This window comes from Periplaneta americana, chromosome 12 (assembly GCF_040183065.1).
Source record: "Periplaneta americana isolate PAMFEO1 chromosome 12, P.americana_PAMFEO1_priV1, whole genome shotgun sequence".
Lineage (NCBI taxonomy): Eukaryota > Metazoa > Arthropoda > Insecta > Blattodea > Blattidae > Periplaneta > Periplaneta americana.
The window spans coordinates 29,877,250-29,900,230 of NC_091128.1; positions in this window are offsets into that span (position 1 = coordinate 29,877,250).

A 22,981-nucleotide genomic window follows, 5' to 3' on the forward strand; every position below is an offset into this window, starting at 1 on the left:
TTACGCCTCCTGTAGTAATTCAGTTCCTTCGTCATGTAAATAACATTAATTTTTATAGTTTATTTTCAAGAAAGATATTCAAAAGACGTACGTAAATTAAATAATTTAATATACTGTCACATAAGAGTGTGGTGTCTCTTATTTACATACGTCACATGCAAAAGGAACTCTTAATCAGTTTTAAAGTTAAAAGTAAATACATCGCACATCTGATTAGATTGTTTATTTTATCCACATACAACAAATAGACGTATATAATCTTTCTTAATAGCACGGTTATAGGCATTATAGTCATTCAAAAGTTATCTATTTGTAATTTTTAGTTGGTTATTTAACGATGCTGTATCAACTACTAAGTTATTTAGCGTCTATGAGTTAGGTGACTGCGAGATGGTATTTGGAGAGATGAGGCCGAGAATTCGCCATAGATTACCTGGCATTCACCTTAGTGTTGGGGAAAAAACCTCGGAAAAAATCCAACCAGGTAATCAGCCCAAGTGGGGATCGAACCCGCGCCCGAGCACAACTTCAGACCGGCAGGCAAGCGCCTTAGCCGACTGAGCCACGCTGGTGGCATTTGAAATTGTTAAAATATATATTTGTGATATAATAAGACACCGTCATTTTGATTCCAAACATTTAAGACCTTCAGTGAATCATCCAAGAGTAAGAATGGATTTATAACACCCTGTTTATTCCTTTTGAAATGTCTGGTACATTATCTGCTTCTGGCCGAAGAGGAAATGTAAGTAATTCTATAGGGCTATTTAATTACTTTCATCAAAATATTTTTTCCGTCTGTGTCAACTTCATCTCTTTCCCACGATACAAAAGCTCGCGAAGAGAATCGTGTGACGATTCTTAGTGTGGTTCATCATTGTGTAGCTTTCACTTACTACATCTTTCTCCTTACTAAGTATTGGGGTGGGGGACTAATTTGGGAATTGACCGGGTCAACGTAAAAGTGCAACTGTCTCCCCTGTTCTTGTGTTCTCCATGTTGTTTTTGTTTTGCCCTTCTTTTCCTTGTATTCCGTTTGTTTTCTTTGTGTTCCTCTTGTTCTCCCTGCGTTCCCTTGTTCTCCCTGCTTTCCCCTTGTTTTTCCTTCGTTCCTCTTGTTCTCCCTGCATTTTTCTTGTACTCCCTGCGTTCGCTTTGTTCTCCTTGTATTCCACTTGTTCTCGTCCCGTTATCATTATATTACCTTAATTCTTCTTGTTCCATTCCTCGCATTACCCACAAGTATACACCATAGTAAAGCTATGAATCTGTCTGTCGACAGACAAATGTAGTTAGTTTTACCCTAGATCATATACACCCAGATTGCTCGATCTTGACGGTAACAACTTTTGTCAGGTTTACTATGCTGCCATCTAGTTGTTACATAAGGAGTCACGTCATAACTCCCATTTGAATTGCATTAGCGACTGTACTGCCTTCTCGTGTTCGTTTATGGCGGACGGGTGGCGATCCTGGCGGTTGTTCTCTTCAAAGTGCTACCGATTTTAACATAGGAATGAGCAATCTGTTATATATGTGATCTGGGGTTTTACTTAAATATGTACCATAGTAAAACTATGCACTTGTCGGCAAGTGATCGTATTCACGTGTCGTTAGTTCTACTTAAAGATCTACATTATAATAAAGCATCTGTCGACAGGTGATCGCACCCACATGGAATTAGTTCCACTTGAATATCGATTAACTTCCTACCGAAAGTGTTATATTTCATGTGCATCATTCCCGGATAAATTGATTGTAGATACTGAATATAACCAAAATTCTCCCAATAGCTTAGGCTTAATCCTGTATACAGAGACAGACAGATTTCATGTCCAAAGTAACTTTTGAGTTACGGATGATACTGAAATTAAACACAGAATAAATATGGGAAATGCTTCTTTATGGTTGTGAAATTTGGACTCTCACTTAGAGAGAGGAACATAGGTTAAGGGTGTTTGAGAATAAGGTGCTTAGGAAAATATTTGGGGCTAAGAGGGATGAAGTTACAGGAGAATGGAGAAAGTTACGCAACACAGAACTGCACACATTGTATTCTTCACCTGACATAATTAGAAACATTAAATCCAGACGTTTGAAATGGGCAGGGCATGTAGCACGTATGGGCGAATCCATAAATGCACATAGAGTGTTAGTTGGGAGGCCGGAGGGAAAAAGACCTTCAGGGAGGCCGAGACATAGATGGGAAGATAATATTAAAATGGATTTGAGGGAGGTGGGATATGATGATAGAGAATGGATTAATCTTGCTGAGGATAGAGACCAATGGAGGGCTTATGTGAGGGCGGCAATGAACCTCCGGGTTCCTTAAAAGCCAGTAAGTAAGTAAGTTATTGTTATTATCATAAATGAGAAATAATATGTCACACACCAAATAAGTTGCTATGCCGTGAGTTTGTTTCAGTAACTGTTTCATTTTGTAAAGCAACGCATATTATGCTCAACTGTAGAAGCTTGTATTGAAATTTCCCTGAATATATTTTTCAGATCGCTGAAGCTGTCAGTAGGTCACTCTTCTCTCTCTCTCCCCTCCCCCTCCCCCTGCACTCCCCCCTTCCCCTTCGCCCTCTCCCTCTCTCTCCCTCACCTTCCCCTCTCTCTCCCTCACCTTCCCCTCTCTCTCTCTCTCTCTCTCTCTCTCTCTCTCTCTCTCTGCAAGACCAAGTAAAGTTTATTGCGCACCAAATTACCAAAGACCCATTTATGTTGCCCACACCAGAATGTTTTGAAAGCTCGCGTTTTAAGATTATCTTTCTGAAAAATTGTCAGTGATGGCGTAGGTCTGTCTTAATTTAAAACTTCCCTTCTTTCAATATTATTTCCTCTCGAAAAGGACATTGTAAACAAAGAACTTATTACAATTTTTGCTGTTTAGTAAACTCTCCGAAGACAGGTCTGAACCTCACAAGTGATACCAAGAAGGAAACTATTATGAGGCAACTAGGCCAGGAGATAATGGGGTAGGGTGGCCAGTTCCTTTCCCCCTCCATTGCATACATTGCTGACTAGCTACATATTACACTAGTCAGACTTTAGATGCATACAAACAATTTGTTTTTCCTCTCACACATATCGTCAAATGAGATGTACTGCCTGATGATAAATCTACGTATCAGTCAGAACCTGAACCAGAGGATTTATTATTTCTCGCATCTCTTTCGATTTCTGTTTTCCCGAAACATACAAAACCGCACAGGACCACACGGCGATTCACCACTGTTATTCTCACCATCCTTGAGAACGGAATTGACATAAGACCGGGTTCTGAATGAGAGAAGTTAAGGCTGATGGGTGGGCGAATACCTGCTATGCCACGAGGCCGCAAGAAATGCGCCTCAGTTTTTTTTTTCTAAGTTTTCTTTTTGTTTATCTTATTTCTGTTTTTTTGATTTCCTTAAACTAGTACAGCACCCATGCCCGAGGCGGGACTCGAACCCACAACCCTTCAGGCCAAGCGATAAAGACTTGCCGTGCCTCCACCGCTTGCGCCATCCAGGCTGGCAGTTTCAACTTTCGGAGTGCAACCTTAAAACCCGTGGAAATATACGAAATGCAGAAGCCAGACTCGGCCAAAACATTTCGGGCCTCAGGAAAGATTTTACTGCAAGACAGGTCTATGTACATCACAAAGTTTTCTAGATCTACAACTCTAAGTTTTATTCAAATAACTAATATAGGCCTAATATGTTATATAGCCTACGACTAAAAAACACTAAAATTTACAGTTTAAGGAAACAAAGTGACTGAGGCCCGTTCTCACTTGCCTCAGCCAAATAGCCTAGTAGGCTATATCACAGAATAAGATATTAACATCAATTATATTGTACGTAACAGGGCTCTAATGCCGTATTGCTGACCAAAAACCATGGTGTGAGTGTTGTCTGGCTTGGTATAGAATTATTCCTGCAGCAAAGAAAAAGCATTGCCAATCTTTTAACTTGATAATAAAGTGGATGTAAACCTACATAAATACATTTCTTTAGTCGATCCCGAATCCCGAATGCTTTCATTTTGTTGAAACAAATAACAGGCTATCTGAACCAGAGTAATGCATACCAATATAAACTTAATAATCTGACGTGACTAGAATCTTGTACCAGGATTTCAAAATGTCATGTTGCATTCTTAAAACGAGTTAAGTCAAAACAATGCAATCGATGCACATATCACGCTCCATTCGATATGGGATAGAGATAAGTATCTGTTTCCTTTAGCTAAAACAGATACGTCGGATTTGTAAGCGATACACAATATTAGAAATGTTTTGCCAGCAACAGGTAGTAAGAAGTTATGGTGTTACGTATTATGGCTAGATTTAGTTTCTCAAGATTGGAGAATGTTTCAAATTTTTCACTAGAAGGCGAAATAGAGAGAATTCCATACACCCACCAGTTAGTACATTTTATATCCTTCTTGGCCTTTCCTCTACTAAATTAAAATTTCTTCTTCGGGTAATATACTCTGAAGTGAAGCAAGGGACAACTGACTGAAGTTCACTAAGCTACACAACTTTTCTCGTGGAATAAATACTATCTAGTTCTTATTTATCATTAGGGACAGGATTTTTATGTAATTACATATTATATTCCTTTCAACCTAACCGTATATAGCTAAATAACAAATCTTTGCAAATCTTGTAATTACCATTAATATATTAAAATTTTATACTACATATTTTTACGTATTTACCCCACATTACATATTATGGCTTGGTATTACATAAATCTACATATTTAGGGGTTTTATTCATTTTTACTTCTCTAAAAGGGGGAAAAACACTTCTGCTGGGAAAGTTTACAATTTGAAATACACAGATTTAAAAAACCTATTTACCTACCCAAGAAAAGGTATATTTCGGGACGAAACATAACGTCTTTAGTTCCAGGAAGTAATAGAGGCACTCACTCCATACCGCTCACTGTAAATATGAGTGAACAAAAGGCAACCTTTTTCATACAACTACATTTATTGTAAAAAATCACTCGGAAAGTAGCTTTGCCTTCATGCGGTTGAGTGGGACGAGGACGACATGATTGGTCTCGAACTATAATTTTTCTGCACAGATCTTAACAAGCCGTTCTCATGTAATTTGGAACCTTACCCACCCTGTTCCTAATCCTTCCAGGGAAAACCCGTGTCAAGTCTAACATGAGCCGCAATAAAGTACCCGACTTTGGAAAAGAAGCTGGAGGAAAGGAAAAAACCAGAAAGATTTTCAAAGATTAAAATAAATAGCTTTTCAGGTTATTGCTTGACCTCTTTACTTTAAATTTAGTACACCTATACGGAAATGGGATTTTCCGAGCAATTAGGAAGTATGGTTCTCGGCTGGAATAATTCTACCCTTGTGAATGAGACAGGAATGTCACTTTTCAAACAGTTTGTAAATGCCTATACTTTGAGATTTTAGTAGGTACTTTGTTTCTTACAGGGAGCACATCTCCTCTTATTTTTTCCTAATCCAGTAAAGGGAAACAGTGCTTGCAGGACTGTTGTGTCATTCATTTCACTCAGTTCTCTAGTTTTAGTACTTACAGTATAAAGTGCAAGTGAGTTTATCTACTGCTTTTAACTAAATAAAATGACCCCTGTATCTTCAACACTAACAACAAAAATGAAATCATGGATTGCGATGGACAAAGCTTTCACAACAGATGGAAAAATAGTAATGTGTCAAGTGTGCGGTAAAAAAGTCGGGTGCTGTATGAAATCACAACTGGAGAGTCTTACCTATCCTATACCTGCCAGATTATGATATTAAATATTTTCATGATTTTACATATTTTGGTACATATTCATCTTATTTTTCTTACATAAATATGTAAATATTTCACACCTTGATATTACATAAAAATTCGGTCACTATTTATTATCTTATAACTCAGAGGTCCTTATGGGTCGCACTTAAGATTGCATTTGCCGCTTCTATAATTGAATCTCAGTCCACTAAATTTATAGCCAAAAACAGAACCACTGAACCACATAACTTAATTCTCAAATAAATTATTGGAATTCGAACCCTGTATTCAATGATAAGGAAACATATTCGAGTCTTAGCTGCATTCTAGTTTTAAATTCTATGACGTTACCTGCGCGTATCTCTAAGAATATTCGAACTGATGCTGATTACACTTCTTTTTTGTTGCAGGTAAGTGTGACGTGCTAAAGAAGAAGATGGTGCAGACATTAAAGGAGGAGATCTTGTGAAAGGTAAATGACAGGGATTGTTCTGTTTCTCTTCCGGATTCTCAGAAATTATACATTTCTACCCTCCCCTTCTTTTGTGTCAGTGTCTGTTTCTGAAGGGCGCTGCCACTGTAGAAAATATGTTTAATTAAATTTCACAGTTGTATGTCTTAAGATTTAATGCCTTTTTATGCAATATGAATTAGTTTGGTATACAGTAGATATATGCTTGTCTGTAAATCTTACACAAATGTAGGCACCTACGTGACTGCGTTAGCTGAAATTTCATATTGGAATCAGTTATGGTACGATATCTTCGGCTTAGAGCAGGGATGAGACGATATTAGCTCCCAATCATGGTAGAAGAGCTCGACCTTGATCACGAGCGCATAGCGCATTCACTGTAACGTAGACAACAGGGATGTACATGCACATGCAGCGAATAAAGGCAGCAATTATTACAATAACTTGCGTTACTAAATGTCTGGCTATGTAATAGGGCTAATTACTCAGTTATTTAATATACATGTACATATATAAACAAATCGTAAAGGGAAGGGTGTTTAGGAACAAAAAGAGAAATAGCAAAAGTTAATTGTATGTAAACCATTTTATTGTTAAAAGCAATTATTTATTATGGAAATATTTCACTTCATTGGTTAGGAGAAACTAATAGGGTCTACCTGCTCGACGTGTGTGATCTCTAAGTACTTTTGAGTATTTGTTGAAAAAATAATAATTACAATATTGATTGAAATAGAGTATATTGATTGTATGGTTATGAAAATGTATTCCTTACTCTCCAGTCGTGATTATGTAATGAGTTTTCTTAGAGAGATTTGTGAGATGCACGTAACACGAAAAAAACAAATTGATTAAATTAAGATATTGAGAGCCATCGTAATTTTTGGCGTCAATCATTTAAGGGGGTATGTATGACTTTTAAAACTTCCACAATTTCGGCCAAAATTTGTGAAATTTAAGCTATATAAACAGATCTATAATAATAACATATGTACAAAGTTTTGTGCAATTAGGTGTAATAGTTTTGAAATTATATTTTTAGTATATTTTATATTGACGTTACTAAAAAAGCTTCTTGCATCGAAGTTTTCAAAATGTTTAGTTCATATTTGCTCAAAATCCTGAAAATAGTTATTGGAATAAAAGTGAATTAGCATTTTGAGTTTAGTAATAGTATTAGTTAAAGTGCAATCAAAGATAAAATATTATTTCTAAAGTAAAGAAACACGTAGTCTAATAAAAGTAAATATCCAGAAACAAACAACAAATAAAACATCAACAATACATTTAAAATAAAGAAATAAAATGAATTTAGATACTATCTGCTGACTACCTTCGATGTCAATTCCGAAATGAATTTATTTCTCTCTTCTCCTGAAAAATGCCTATATATTTTTTTTCATATTGCGTCTCATAATGCCGTTTTATGTGCTTTTTTTGCAAATGATATTTTTTTTACACAACAAACACTGGACTTCATCACCATGTTCGAAGCATAAATATTGTATCTTCCACTCTTCCTTGAAAGCTTTAAGTGCTTCCGTTCCGTCATGATGCGCTGTGTTCTAAGATCTGTACATTCTTTAGCAATGTTTACAGGTAAAAGAGCTCCGCGCGCGCGCAGCGGGCATAAAATAGCTCTCGCCCGCAAATATTAGTCACCATCAGTTAGGGCCAAATCCAAAGCACAGGTACAAATGCCACCAGTACTTTGGATTTGGCCTTAAAGTTTCAGAGTTAATTTAACTCAGTTTTTTGTTTCCCTTGTAAAATTTTGTTTTTGGCGGTTAAGAGGTTTACACTCTAAGCCGACTATATGATATATGATAGCGCCGAAGTGCTGTTAATTCGTGCAGAAAGATAAGGAAATGTATTACTAATTAAGATGCTTATTTCGATCAACTTACTTTGCTAATACTGTATGTATTTTATTCTAATATTTGTTTGAAATCTAAAGAAAATTAGTCTCATGCACTTCTACCCGTTATTTAAGTATTTAGTTGTCCGTAAGTTCGTTTTCCCTTCATACCGACACACTGAAAATAGTGCATTCTTGAGGAAAGTGCTGATAGCATCGAATGATTGCGATATTTTTTTAAATTCAGACTCTTGTAGATAGAACTATAAGACGACAGTACTACAATGTTGACATAAGGAATGAAATCAAAGGAATCTTGGAAAATGAAAATGAAAAAAACTCGTCTAACAGTAGTTTAGTGTACAAAAAGTATCCCTCAAATTATGCCGGACATCGAACTCCAATGCCTTTTGTTAGAAATAAGCCACCGACTAGTAATTTGTTACAGATATCCTTTACGTTGGTACGATTCAAAGCCTCCATTTCATACTCCCTTGATTGTAATAATGAAATATGTGACGTCATGCCTTTGGACCTCGTGTAGGTCATTTTATTTGGATATTTGTGACTAAGAGTCAAGAGGCTAAGGTCAGATGGTAATATGTAGGCTGCATACTTGGGCACTGTCACATCTAGCAGCTACTGATGGCAATAACGAACATACAGTATTAACAGTACAAGTAATTTTTTTTCGGTGTGTAATTCGAAGTAGCATGTACATTTTGAATTTTCACAGGCATTTTCACGTCTGCCTTGGTAACAGCGGACTCGTGTTTGATTCACACATATATTATGTTGGTCATTCCCATGTTATGAAATATCAATTTTTAAAAGAGAACAAACACTAGGATCTTCATTGTCAAAAATGAATTTTTTGGCAACAACCGCTGGATGGAAGTACTGATGCATGCAATTCCATCAGAAATTTAACTAGCAATGTAACTTTTCGTTCTGCGAAGGAATTTTTCAATGTTACATTTGTTCAGATCAAATTTCTGCACATTTAAGGGACAAAACCAAAATTCTTTGAATCATTTAATATCATCATACACTACTTTCTTAAATTGACTAAGCATATTGGAATTCAATCGATGGCTTTCCCACAACGTACTATGAAATGTTTCATATAAAACAATTTTTATCGCGAAGAGGAAGTAAAGAGGAGCAAAATTGTATTAACCTTTTTTTTTTTTAATATCTCAAAGAATAACCCCCTGAAATTAATTACATTATTTAAGATTCACTCTGTATAGTGTAGGTATATGTTATATACTTCAGTATTATATAGGCTCTAAAGGTGGATAGAACACACGACGGACACATTTACATAGGTATAAATCTGAATTTACATACACTGAATCTTACTTACTCCTTGTTGTATGTCCTCTTTAATGTTATATCAAAATTTCAGAATCTCGAACGACGACGACGACGACGATGATGATGATGATGATGATGATGATGATATCTATAGTTCAAAATACAATAGGAACGAAAATCAACGGTTCTGTCCTCGAAATTATACAAGTAACTTATAATGAAATGTCTTCCTCGTAAGTGTAGTGGCCATAATTGTGACCGGGTTTGAATTCCGCATAGGGCGAAAAAAATTAGCATGACTTCCTCTGAGAATAAAAGTAAAACTGGTTTAGATCCCGTGTCGTATATTTACGGCACTTAAAAGAACGCTATCCCGGCTATTTCTCGCAATTTTTGGATGCTGAATAATACAGGGACAGCATTTTATTTTTACTTCAATTTTTATTGTACCTGTGTTTTTTAATATACTTCACTCCCACTCCTTCTACTAGCGAAGTTCCAACTGTCCTCCACACAGAACCAAGGCCGCAGTACTGAGTTAGTGATTATAGTACGTTTCAGAAATATGTTGGCGTTTTCCAGTGACGAAAACTTCCAATATTGAATCATATATTCGCACAGGTACTGTCGTCCGTTTGCCTACGTCGCATCCCGATTTCCCCCACCTGCTTCTGCTCGCTCCACTGGCTGGGCTTTCTTAGCTCTTTTCTGAAAACATTAATTTCTGTTAGGAATTAATTGGACGTCTACGTAATATTATACAACTGTTTAAAATAACTTAAATAAAAGAGCCTCTTTAAATAATTAACTATCACGTGATTCCCCCCTCCCCCTTTCTACGATCCTTTGACATAACCACTTGGATGGACAGTAGATAGCATGTCTGAGTAATTTTATCTGTGCGAGTCGGGCAGAAGTGAAGACTGAATTTACAGTACGTAAGGTACTCCTTTATAGAGTAGGTACAGAATTATTTCAACATGAGTTACTAAGTATGAAGGACGAAACTGGTAATTGGAATTAAGTACAATAGTGTATAGTGCGATAATATGCACAAAAGAACTAAAGCCTGTATCGAAATGAACGGCCACCATTTTCAAAAATGTGTTTAAATATCCATATTATGATTATTTTTCATTTTAACTTCATTCTCTATATCGTGCTGTAGACAGTATAGTATACACTGCATAATGAATACGTTCGCATGGATAACTCAGTTCGTGAGTAAAAACACTTATTGTTAATACTGTACTGTATTTTGATTAAACAAACCCTAATGAAAATTATCACACTCAAAACCGCGATATTTCCTAGTTTACGTAAATGGATGAACTACTTTTCTTCCCTCCTATACCTAGTAAAGTGATTTGTTTGTATTTTACGCCAGTATCATCGAACTCCAGTCGTGGAAGGGGGTAGCAAACGGTGTTTGCGGTTCTCAGTCATTAATCCAAAGGTATAGCCAGGTTAATATTAAAAATGTTAGTGAAAATAAAATGATGTACCTGTATATCGTGTAGAATAAAAGTGTCGTCAATAGAAAAACTAGTACTGTTAAATAACATAAGGCACATGTACACATATTTATTTTTTCTTGAAGCTCGAATAATGTTTTATTACACCGAAAGTACCGTAAATTCATTGTGTTGCCTAGGTAGCATTGCAGTTGGACTGTGTGTTGAATTCTGTAAACATAATTTGTGGAATGCGACTCCATATATCGCTCTGAAAATGAACCAACTTTGCATCCTCCCATAAAAGGATTATACTTTTCAATACTTCAAAAACGCTGTAACCACAGACATACACAACCAAATGTAGTTCACAGACCACGCTTCCACCCCACCCTGGATGTCTCTATACTGGTCGGTCATTTCAAACAATTCAAAATGTGTTGCTTCTGGTTGGACAGTTGTGCTGTATGAATATATATATATTTTTGCTGTGAATGCATTCATGCATTCGTGGAGTGTATAATCCAAGCGTACGCGCTATCAAAATGCATGTGCATAGCCACATTTGTTGTTGTTGTTGGTGGACAGGCGTTTGGTGGTTTTGGACGTAGCTGTGTTTGGCTGGTTTACTGTTCTAGGGATCACAAAAGCCGCTGAAATTTCACCCGAGCAGCGAGGATGTTTGAAAGAGTGGGAGAAAGCAAGTGAATGTTCCTTCAATTCATGACATTAACCCCTCGCAACTATCCTTGTTAAAAACACATACAGCCATAAATTCGAAGCTATTCAGCTCGATTTCCACTAGTGTAGGAATATTTGACGGCGAGATAGCAGTGTTGCCAACTCATGTTACTCGAATGCATCTTGGAAGCTTACGACTGTTTTAATATCCCTGTACGGGTCAACTATGACTATAATATTGGAGTTCCTTTTCGACCCAATACAGCTGAAGAGGAATACAATGAAGGGTTAGCACGACAGCGTATATGATGTACTTAAGAAAACACTGCAACAACAGACAAACATCCGTGTAACGTATGAACAGATGCGATATGTAGGTCTCATGGTCCTCACAGTGTTGTCAAATCATGAATAAGTAATTAAAACTTGTTAGGTTGGTATTACACTATCTAAATTCTTTGACAAAGATCTGTCATTAAAGATATATTATAAAATATATGACAGTGTAATGAGTTTTCTTTTACAAAAGTTTATTTGATGTAAGATTTTTTTATAAAATCTAAGTGCATCTTGTTATCTTTTATAAAAGATTTGCCTAGCTTGAAACCAATATGACGGAACGTAAATATTGTTGGACTGTTACTAAAGTCTGTGTGATGTATCTTGTCTCGCTGTAAAAAGAGAGAGAAAGGAGATATGTCTTACTTCGTCTGTATTGTTATGGCAATGGAGTAGTGGAGCGGTGCCGTCCATCCATCCAGTGGCGGAAGGGACTAGTTGATACATACTGTAGCACAGAATAAAATAACAAAATATCTCTCTTCGTACTGTGTAGTTCCGTCACTGAGCTTGTCTTTCAAGAAATTGAATTCCGGTAGCCTGTACAACAACAAGATTTTGAAAGGAATACTGAAAATTTACAACCCTCCTATAATCTCCACCCTCATTTGAAGAGACTTGGTTTTATTGCTACTGAGACAAGATAAATCTTACCAGGTATAGACCAGAATGCTGATAATGAGAATATGAACCAAATGAAATGTTAAAAAAACACAAAACACGGACTACAAAAACAGAAACAAAAGACGAAAAGTGTACATAAAATATCAGACCGTAAATGCTGTACAGGAGTGATGCACGAGTCTGGACAAACTGAAAATTATCTCCATTCTTAAATGATTTATATAACTTTTCAAGTCCTCATAGTGGACCTTTTTTAAATGAGTTTTGGTGGTTACTTTTCTTATCCGTCTTGCAATCCATGGTTTAACCCACAGACGTTTCCTTTTCTGTTTCTTTTTCAGCAATATGCATATTGTAATATTTTGAACTAATTGTAGCTAAACATGCATAGTATTGTTCATCATTCATTTTTACATATCTGCAATAAAAATTTATTTTATTTGACTAACTATTACGTGGAGGCTGATGATTCTTTTTCCTTAATTTTAGGTTATCTTAGATAAAATATTTATATTGTGTAATATACTCAAAATCCTACCTTTTATCATAGTACTTTGATAAAATGTTTATTATATTATTTTTCATAGAACGTTGATCGTGTAATACCAGCCTTAAATGGTGTAAGACACAAAACAAAACACATTCAGTGTATGAAAAGAAATATAAAATTAATTGATTGTATTAGGTTGATGCATAAGTTCGTAGCGTTTTTCGTCACAGCACTGCGTTGTTAAGAGATTGTTTATCGTTCGTCATTTGTCGTTTGTTATTTAGAGTATTGTGCTTGCAAATAAAAAGGTAAAGGTGTCCCCGTAACATGCCATGAAGGCACTTGGGGGGCATGGAGGTAGAGCCCCATGCTTTCCATGACCTCGGCACTAGAATGAGGTGGTGTGGTCGGCACCACGCTCTGACCGCCTTTTACCCCCGGGAAAGACCCGGTTCTCAATTTTATAGGAGGCTGAGTGAACCTCGGGGCCGTTCTGAAAGTTTGGCAACGAGAAAAAATCTGTCACCACCTGGGATCGAACCCCGGACCTTCCAGTCCGTAGCCAGCTGCTCTACCAACTGAGCTACCCGGCCGCCGTGTTTCTCGGATTTAAATAAAACTTGTGCCATTCGTAGGCTAAAGAAAATGGAGTTTCAAATGGAAAAAAAAAAGAACACTTCCGACATATTCTTCTGTTGTCGTTTGATACAGTATCAAAGGTAGCGGAGGCGGCTCGAAACATTTGTGGTGTGTACGGGGAGAACGCCATCGGAGAAACCACTGCAAGAAAATGATTCTGCCGTTTCAATACAACACAACATCTCGTGTAAAAATTAGTGTTCATCCATAGAAGATGGTGTTATGCATCTGGTGTGAGAAAGAAGGCGTCGTGTACTACGAATTGCTTCCCAGGAATGTAACCATAAGTGCTGCCAACAACTCTGACTCCTTTTCTGCAATTGCGGCCAGACCTGACCGGGACTCGCACCCGGGTCGCCTGTGTGATAGGCCGCAAGGTCTGAACACTATCTCAGTCACCGCAGGAGTTTCCACTTAATGTCAATACTGCGCCATAACCAATACCGACGTTTGTAATCACTTGTAATAAATGTAATAAATTGCTGTGCCCAGAATTCTAAAACCCAGTCAATTGCTTAATTACTGTCGATTGACCAAGTATGACTTATACTACTTATTCTTTACTTGGAGGTGTTTTCCTGCAGATTTTAACGATGGAAATTGTGATGGTAATTATTGCGAGTCACAAAGCGTGGCAGTAGGAAGATACTTGTTAAGTAATTTTCTCGGTGCTCATCTCAATTCATGTGAATTGCTTCCAATTATCCCCAGCACTTTGGTTAAAATGCTTGAAATTCTTGTGCCTTCCTCCAAGTAAGCATGTGCAATGAATGTCAAGTTGAATATCACACAGCAGAATGAAGCCTTCCGGACAATTATTACTGATAATTATAATACACACCATTATCAACTACACTGACGAGTATGATCAGAAAATTGAAAAATGGAAGAAGACGAAAACCGTAACAAATTTATAGTACACACAATACACTTAACAAACTCTGGCACAAGGATGACAATTCAAGCAGTGCTTTTAGAATACAGTTTACTGGTACGGTACTTTATCGCTCCATTCTATTATGCAGGTGAAGTCAAGGTCAAACGAAACATTAACTTAGTTCTAACATTAGGGTAGAGTAACATAAATCGCACCGCTTCCTAAATCGCACCACTGCTAGTTTAAAACAAATTACTATAGTAGTGTGGCATCTAGTGGTATTGTTACAATCTACCATATGAACTTCCACCATGTCACTTGATTTCTGCCACTTCTTTGTGTCAGCAGCGTGGTGATAGTGTATCTAATATAATCGCTCACGTGGATGTATATTTAGCTAACATTATGTAACTTAATAACGAATTTGTATGCAAAGGAATCCATAATCTTAAGATGTTATTCGTTTAAAGAGGTATTAAAGAACATTTAACGTAGTAGGATTTTCGAACATGTGTTGATTATAGTCTAGAATGAATGAAATAATAACTTATGGCGTAGTTTCTCAATTCGCACCACTTTGTACGTGCCTAATTCGCACCGGTGCGATATGAGCAATTGTAGCAATTCTAACCGTACAAAAGAAGTCCCCAAAAATGTTAACTGAACTAGGAATGCATCAGGTGGGTGCAATATCAAGTGGCGAAAAGGGCGTTAATACAACAAGTGTGTGTTGTACAAGCGCACCAGGTATTTTGTCCGACCCATGACAATTTTTAAACGTCAAGCAGTGCATCCTTCATTATCAGCTGGTGCTCCTCCAGGATCGTTATTTGTTTGCTCTTATTCAGGTTACATCAACAGTGAACTATTTGTCGAATAGCTCAAACATTTTATTTGTCATTCAAACCTGCCATAGAAAAAGTGCTACTTCTGTATGTCCACCTATAAGACTCATTCCAAAAATTTAGAAGCTAGATTTTCTCGGGAAAATGGTGTGCTCCTGTTTCAGCTTCCTTGTCGTAATACTCATAGGCCCAGCCTTTAGATGTCTCTATCTTCAAACCATTTCAGACATCTATGTCATGAAGCAGTTCTTAGGTGGCTTCGAGATAATTGTGGAGAAAAGGCGACGCAGTTTACAGTCTGAACTGCCTGGTGAAGCACATGGCAAATGTACAACAATAAAAAACGCATTCAGAAAGTTTAAATGTTACGTAATTTACGCTCTATTTTTTCAGTTTCATTTGAAGATGCGTGACTCTTTCATTAATTTCAATAAACTTGCAATTTGCATTTATTACATTATTCATTCAAATACTGTTCAATATGTTCAATATTAAAAGCTTTCCTTCATCCTGTTCCCTGCAGATAAAGAGGTGCGATTTAAGAAACCGCAGGTGCTATTTAGGATACTAGTTGCCTAAATGGCACCACTGACAAATGTTTCGAAAATGTAATTTTAATTAAAAAATATTAAATAAAATTCAAGGATTCTTTTTTACATCAAAGGTAAATGTTCTGGGAATGTATCTCTGTAAAGGAATGCAGAAAATAAAAACTGTATTGATCAATACAAATTATAAATGCTAAAGTGGTGCGATATAGGCAACCTTACCCTATATTACAGTTTTCATATTGGGTCCATTACATTGGTGCTGCCATTTTTCGTGTCGATGGTATACGTTTCAGTTCCTAGCTGTATGCATTTCAGGAAGCAGGAATTGACACGTGGTAAAAGCGAAAAAAAAAGGCGCGTATAGGAGGACCGACGAGTATGATGAACTAGTTAGTGATAGGATGTCGTTTGAAGACCTGTTTTCTGTCGCCGGTTCCGACTGTGACTACAATTCGAAAATCATAGCTCCGAGAAATCTCCATCTCCTCCAAATATGTCACCCATATCGATGACGTCGAATGTGATTATATGTGACCATAAGAGACTGGTTCAGAGAACTCCAAGTCAGAAGATTCATACCAACTTTAATGGTATGAGATCTGTAGGATTATTGTCCACTCAGGTTTCTGATACTTACGCGTACACCGCTCGTCGCATGTGTCACTCGCAGTATTTCTGATATTTTATGGCACCAATGTATCAATTCCAAGAAGAGCGATAAACATAAATATCTGTTGTGTCGTGGTGGTAAACAATATGTCTTCATGTACGTATGTAGTTCGGTTACATTCGGGGTAACTCAGCCACGTTCCAATTGCCATGAATCAGCCGAACATAACAATTACAGCTCCAGAAATATCCGACTCAGCGTCTGGCGAACTTACTATATTAGCCTAAGGAGCGTTAGGAAGTAATATATGCATAGGTGAAGCTTACGTTTATGTTTCCGCTAATGTTTTATCAACAGTAATCTCACTAGAGATTTTGATTACTCTAGAGAAAATCAAAACTCGATTGGGTGTTAATTGACTATTACACGATTAGATGGAAGTATATAAAGATTAGAAGTAACAAAGTACCCCAATACAATTAAATATTAATTGGCTTACGAAAATACAACTGTCTTCAAATGTATTATTGTACCATCTCAACATTACGCTAGATGGCAGTAGTGTTTTATGATTATGTTTTCTTGTTATCAGTTCTGCCAACTATGGAATCTTCATTGAACTCTGTTGAGGTTACTAGTGAAGAAGGCTTTGTTGATTCAGTATCATTTTCACTTCAATCATCCGGATCCCAGTAATCAACGTCACTTGACAGATGATTTTCAATCAATCTTAGTATTAAACAATCTCTGATACGTGAATATCCATAATATATAGCAGAAGCTATAACAAACATAACCTGAATAATATAAGCAAGTGTTAGAAAAGTTTTAATTAGGGATGAAGAAGTAAACAAGAAACGTTTTAATTAACGATCATGAAATAAGAAATAAACATGAATAATTTCAAAAGAAACAATTATTGAAAGTACAATTTTCAAATTTGAGTGTTTTAGCAGTTGGTGGTTCAGTTGATGTTATATTGGACGTGTGCGTAAAAGAAGTGAACTCGTTGATGTACATAGTGTATGCCTCAACTTATTCAGGATTTCCGAATGGTGCTCTTCATAAATGACCAGTGATCTTTATTAATTCTTGTTCTTGAATGCCAATGCGAGTCATATTTGAAAGTGCTGTGCATCGACTGGAGTGGTTTGTAATTTTCTGTTTTTTGACGTCCAGACCAGTGCAGTTTGAAATGTTGTCAAACAAAGAAACAAATGCTAGTGTAGTGATAAAAATAAACAAATGCTAGGTACGCGATAAAATTAAAGAAATGCTACGGACGCGATAAAATTGTGACATAAGCAGCCATGATTGGTCGAAAGACGTCCTTTCCTACCGTTTTATTAGTCAAAAGTAGTGTGACGTAGTTAAAGTGCAATTTTCAACAGTAATTTCACAGGCGGTTTTGATTTATCCAGAGAAAATAAAAACTCGAGTGGGATTTAATTGACTATTACACGATTAGATGGAAGTATAGATTATGAGAAATAAAGTACTCTAATACAATAAAATAGGTATTAGTTGACTTACTAAAATTCTATTTCACTAATGTTAGCTTCACTAAAACGTTTAAACGGAGCCGACATTTTCAGTTAACTATCTATGCGGGAAACAAATGACGATCGCAAAGCATGTTTTATAGTACAGTAAAGAATTTGCAGTTTGAAATGTTGGCAAACAAAGAAACAAATGTTAGGGAAGTGTTAAAAACAAACAAATGTTAGGAAAGTGATAAAAAGAAACAAAAATGCTAGGGAAATGATAAAAACAAACAAATGCTAGGGAAATTATGAAATTGTAGCGATAAACAGTCATGATTGTTGAAACACGTGCTTTCGTACCGTTTTATTGGTCAAAAATATGATTTAGTAAAAGTGTAATAATCTCTCTTAATCGTCCTTCAGGTTGGAGAAAGATATTCTAAGACTTCCATAACAATACTGAAGTAGTAATAGCAACTACAAAGAACGTGTTCGTCAAATCTAACTAAATATGTTACAAACACAACAGTATTAAATGTTGGATATATTAAAGTATATTAGTATCTTTATGCTCGACCATGCCGAAATGTAGTAATTATACACCTGGTAACAGACCTTTAATGCATGTCATTAAAGTACACCTACTCATTAAAGGTCAGGTCTTTCAGCCAATGACGACTCAGGTAGCAACTGTTCAGCCAATGACAGGTCAGCTATCTACCGTTATAAAACCGCAAGTATCGATTATTCTCGGATATGCAATCGAAAGAGAATTAGCGAAAAGTCACGGAGGCTGGAAATCCAATACTGTCGCAGAAGGTTATGTTCTGTTACTATAATAATTAGCGTTAATTGTAAATAATATTCAAATAAATTCAATTTGTCATCTCGTTTTTCAATGTCTAATTTAATTTCAATGTTATCTCTGTAGGTTCTTATGGCCTAGCAAGGTCAATGTGAACATCTGTTCCTCGGAAAAAATAAATACTTTAGCGTCTGCGCACATCTCACAACATACGGGACATTGGTCAAGGTCAGATACAAAGAAAATTAATAATATCAAGTTAGAAATATGGTCGAGCATAAAAAGTCGTATGAAACTCGCCTATAATGGTAATTAAGAAGCTCGTATGAAAATTATGAAACTCGCTTGCGCTCGTTTCATAAATATCCATACTCGCTTCTTAATTACCTTCATTATAGGCTCGTTGCATAATGTACTATTTTGTTTTCATTACTGTAATATTTATGTCACCGATATGCCAGTTCGCAAAGAGCTACAAGCATGACATTTGTCATCTCGTAGTGGCAAACCATGTGTCGTCATATAATTGGGTTATATGCGGGATAACTCGGCAACATTCGCAATCGCCAATAATGAGCCGAACACAAAATCGCTATTACCTGTCACAGCGATTTTTCTGCAACTATCCAGTTCGGAGCTGTGACGACAAAATGCTGTCACGCCCACCACTGTGATGAAATTCGATGTGTTCTCGATTTTCAAGAGTAAATAGAACCTCTTATTGGTGTGAAAACTAGATTTATTTGGGGAGATTTACATTCACATTCAGATATAAAAATTGAAGGGTTCAGAACCATAGTGGGCCAAGCGCCATTTACTAAAACCGTAGAAAACAAGGGTTAAAATGAAGTTATTACCATAATTCAATGGAAACATATAACAAGTAATATAAAGTATATGCATTACAACTAAATGATATGTCAATCTTAATATTAAATTGTGGTATTCACTTAACTTTAACCCTTGTTTTCTCCGTTTTTAATAAATGGCGCTTGGCCCACTATGGCTCTGAACCCTTCAATTGTGATGCTAGTAATAGCGACAATATATTTTTTTCAATCAGATATTCACGATAACCTCTTAGAATCTGTATTTATGGAATCATATGCCTTTTAAATTTTCCACTCTTTGCTTGTCGCACCGAAAGTGTCTTTCTTATCGACATTGGCCATATTTCGAATACAGCACTTCTGTTAATTCTGACATATTGCAAGCCGTCTTATAATGTTTCGGGATCAAGAGAGTGACCTTAGTTGTAAATTTCAAATTTTCAGCTGCTCATATAGCTTGATAATGAGATTCACTATTAAATTTCCTGTCTTCAGACAGTTCATTTCGACTTGATGTGATATCACATGCTTTTAGTTCCACACTAAGCTTAAACAAATCTTGAACACAGCATTCCATAGCCCAAAACGAAATCAGCACTCGTAGCTTTCTATAATAGGCCTTCGTGCATTATTCTTTCTCTCTTTTCCCTGTTTGCATCCCGTTTTTCTGCTACAAAATGAAGTATGCGTGCTTCTTTCCAAACCGAAGAACGCTTCTGAGCCTAGAAACAACGCTACCTGTCCTTAAAATTGGATGATTGATAGAAAAAACCGGACAAGTCCAAAAATTCAAATTTTGAGTATAATACAAATTCTCTTCGTTTCATTTTAATCCGCATCTATTGCCATGACAAGTTTCTACAAAAACCGGATTTGTGCCATTGAAATGAGAGTTTGAAAATGTAGCGTTTCTGCAAAAAGCGGATTAGTCCAACGTCTTTCTAGCAAAAGAATATTAAATATTTCGTTTTACAAATGAATGATTACACCGTGCTCCATTTTAATACTTTTTTCCGATGATTTTTATCTGATAACTGATTCTTAACAGTTTTTTGTCCTGAATTCGAAACTGACCTCCAAACAGCCCGATCACATCAGAATTTTTCACAAAACAAAATATCTAAAAGAAATTATTTTTACAGGTAAATATTCCCATTCATGTTTGTTTAATACGTGTAAATCAGAGTTTGTGACAAAATTAGAATTATTAACTGGATAACAAAGCTAGTAACATAATATTTAAACTCATGTAACCTTACCTTGACCATATGTGCATCTCATTCCGCTTCAAATTTCCGTTTTCTTGACTTCCTTGAAGGCGTTTCTGAAGAATTATCTCTCTTAGGCATCCAGCAGTAATCTGCCATCATACTCACATTCCACTTTCCTTGGTATCTAGTTTCCATGTCTTTGATGTCTTGATGAAACCTTTCACCATGTTCGTCACTAAAAGGGCCTAAGTTCTCGGGAAAATAATTGAGATGCGAATGTACAAAATTAACTTTTACACTCATTTTTCAGCCCAGGGTTCTGAAGTTATCCAACATAGTTTCAACCATTTCTTTGTAATTGAGGTCTTAATAGTTATTATTTCCAATCATTTTGAAGCTATCCCAAGCATTCTTTTCTGAATCACACATAACAGCGTCAAAATAATTGTTTAACATTAATTTTTTTGTATCTGGGGGGCCTACAAAAATTCCATATTTGACTTTATCATGACTGAGTGAGGGAAATTTATCATATATATTTAAAATAAGGTTTATTTTTGTCCAAAGCTCTCACAAACTGCTTCATAAAACCTAATTTAATATGCAAGGGTGGCAACAAAACTTTGGTGGGATCAAATAATGGCCCCAGAATAATGTTCTTCATTTCCAGTGCAAATGTTTGTCTGCTAGCCCATTCTTTCCTCTCTGAATGAGAAGTTCAATCTCTGCTGTCTCATTAACACAAAAAACAGGACTATTTTGTAAAACCACTTTGTTGATCCAATAAAAACCAGTAACTTAAAATCACCACTAAGAGACCACATAAGATTTTCTTATTTCTGCAGTGCCGTCTTTATATAGTCAGAACCTCAATTTTTTTTCTCTTAACATATGGTTAAAACAAACCTTACAATTACAAAATCAATATACAATAAACAACACGAACCTTCTAATAGATAATCTAAAGAAACTGAACATTAACCTAAATTCAAATCTAATGTCCCTAGACATAGAAAACTTATATACAAATATCACACTTCAAGAAACTATAAATATTATCGAAACAAAATTAATAACCTTCAAATACCAATGAATAATATCCAACAAAAAATAAGACTAATAACTATTGTTACTTTACAAAATTACTTCATATTCAATCAAAAAATATATAAACAGAATGTTGGCCTAGCAATGGGTAATCCATTATCTGGAATTCAAATCGATATACAAAACATAGAAGATAATACTATCAGTGACATCCTAAATAAACATAACATAAAAGACTTTCATAGATTTGTAGATGACACACTTATAATTTATGAAAATAAATCAATGGGTAATACAATTGTACACTCGTTTAATAAATTACACGAAAGCCTGAAATTTACAGTAGAGAGTGAAATAAATTATTCAATAGCCTTTTTAGATATAAAATGAGAACTTTTTTTTATATTATGCTACGAGATCTTTTTTTTTCTCTTTTTTTATTTAAAATGTATTACAGATATCACAACTAATACGTCTTTTGGTCAGTTTTATCATAATTTGTACACTAATTGTATCCTCTGTTAATTTATTAACATCTTAACCGACCCTTTTTGTGAAAAATAAATTCACATATACTTCTATTTTGATAAAATTAGAGTGCAATGGTAAACAGAATACTCTTTCTTAACCTATTACAGCCTCTCTTTGAGAGTGTAGTCGTCATCTCATAAGTTCCAAAAATACCAGTTTGTTGTCAGGGAATCAGAGGTATATATTGTCATAGCTAATGGTGTTCAGTTGTATTGATTAGCTAAATATAGTAAGTAACTTTTTAGGTCGTGCTTATTGCCCTGAAGATGGAATCTGTAAGTTTTGAAACATTAGAGATATGAAATTCCAGGGCACGGTAAAATACCCGAAAGTTATTTCTTAACACAATAACCGTGAAAGCCAGTATATCGATATTCGAATAAATTGCTTGTCTATTCGTGTGTTTTACAATGTCACGTGCGTATGTATGTGCATAAATAAAAATCATGTATTGTCGAAGTTGTGGGAAATTTGTTCTACCCTAGGCGAGAGAATACGTTATGTACAACTGCAGATAAGTCTATTTCAGCCACGTATTGTAGAGTATTTTTTGT